The sequence below is a fragment of the Manduca sexta genome, unplaced genomic scaffold (genome assembly GCF_014839805.1).
Source record: "Manduca sexta isolate Smith_Timp_Sample1 unplaced genomic scaffold, JHU_Msex_v1.0 HiC_scaffold_1548, whole genome shotgun sequence".
Taxonomy (NCBI): domain Eukaryota; kingdom Metazoa; phylum Arthropoda; class Insecta; order Lepidoptera; family Sphingidae; genus Manduca; species Manduca sexta.
In genome coordinates, this window is record NW_023592423.1 from 976 (window position 1) to 2,952 (window position 1,977).

General features: G+C 37.2%; 1 long non-coding RNA gene across 1 annotated transcript; it reads right to left on the bottom strand.

The window, feature by feature from the left end:
• Positions 1-297: 297 nt before the first annotated feature.
• LOC119191441 lies at positions 298-812 on the bottom strand. The gene is made up of 2 exons (XR_005113442.1): positions 689-812; positions 298-348 (listed from the first exon to the last, which is right to left on the bottom strand). It is a non-coding gene; the product is annotated as an uncharacterized LOC119191441 (long non-coding RNA).
• Positions 813-1,977: the final 1,165 nt, after the last annotated feature.

A 1,977-nucleotide genomic window follows, 5' to 3' on the forward strand; every position in this document is an offset into this window, starting at 1 on the left:
GTGCGTCACCACTACAATTATATTACCACATCGAACATCTCGCAGTTCCAGTTAAGTTCACGAGATGGCGTTGTATACTAATTGTACCGACACGAGCATGCCGCTTGCCTTATGTTAAGCGATACGACCATGATCTGACCGTAACGTGACACACTTGCATCGGCCACTCTGGCGGGTCAATACCTTGTGTACGGTCATCGCTATTCGTGTGGTTATAAAATATGTCCTACCACCGACAAAATATGTCTATGAAATACAAAAATATATATTTGAAGTTATATAAACAGGAACACTTACCGGTGTCGACATCGTTCTCAGCTATTTCATATTGAGGACGCGGACGCGAATCTGTAAAAAATTAAGAAACGCAGTCCCATTAAATTGTCAGGGAAGAAGGAGGACGATAATTCGATATGGCCGTAATTACTTGTCTTTACGCATATTATTTTTATAGATTTCTTGAAAATAAGTATTTGATTTACACTAGAATTATAAACATATTTGTATAAGGCAATATTTTTATCCCCTTAATTTCTAAGTTATACATTTGGTCGGCAGGGGAATCACAGGGAGCTTACTTATAAGTAATTGTAATAAAAGTTGATTAGAAAGCTCAACATTTTTAGATTTTCACAATATTTTCAAAATATTTTAAATATTCTATAATTTAATTAAATGTAGTATTTACAATATTTCTTAACACTTAAACAAATATTTATACAGCACAGTAACGTAAAGAAATATAATAACTTCATTATGGTTAAAGAACACAAATGTACTGTCCAAGAGTATAAATAATTATGTCTAGATAAAATTATTTCGTGTGACGTAAACTTGACCTTATGCAGGGATGCATTCAGATGATAAAACAAAACAAACACACATCACGCATTTATCCTCGAAGGGGTATGCAGAGGTGCAACCAGGGCACATATTTTTCGCCAAGTGTGTTCCGTCCCATGATGTGATAGGGAGCGAGCCTATCGCCACATCGGGCACAAATTCCAGTCTCCGGGCTGATACAGAGTAGAAAAACCCAAATATCACTTTGCCCGACCCGGGTTTGAACCTAGGACATCAGAGCGCTGCCGTACTGCGCATGCTGTATAACTACGCCACCAAGGCTGTCATTCAGATGACGTGGATGATAGTAACCCAATTGAATTATACCAAAAATTTAAACATAGTTGATTACTAGTTTGCCCTCTCAAACACTTTTCGTGAGATAAAAGTCCCGTGTACTTTTCCGGGCTAATAAGTAGCCTGTATAAATATCCTATTCTATCCAAAATCTGGTTTATTCGTGAGTAATCTTTCTCCCAAATCCGTTCAGTAGTTTCTGAGCTCAGTTCTCACAAAGATTAAAATGTCTTCACATAATTTTGTATTTATAATATTAGTATGGAATAAGCTATATTTGCTATCGATCGCCTGATTCACCAGAAGTTAATTCCATGAGTTCCTCGGGATTTGAACTTATGCTAAGGCGCTATGCTCGTCATATATCACAATAATAATCACGAAACGTGAGTTTACTGCCTACCCCGGCGGAAATAAAGCGTGAGTTTATGTTATCTAATGATTTCTTAGAATGCTGTAGTTATGTTTATATATTTTCATATCACGGCATATATTAACTTATTAAAATGATAACTTGTTATGGTCCAGTTATTAAATTTTAAATATGTTATTTAGTTTTCGCAGTCGATAAAGTATCATTGTTGACTAAAAGATATGCGGCCAGCACATTGTTTTGGTTTTAAAAGTGCGATTCTAGTGCGCTATCAAACACTAGGCGTGATAAAAAATCACAAGAGTGCGGCACCACACACGACGTGTTTTAATGAGCGCTAGAGAAGTGCATCTAAACCGTGGGCAAAACACACACGCTGTGTGGTTAGCCTGTAGTGCTACCTGTAGTACCGTAGCACTCATTTTTACACGCTAGGTGTATGGAACCGCACTGGCGTTGGAGTT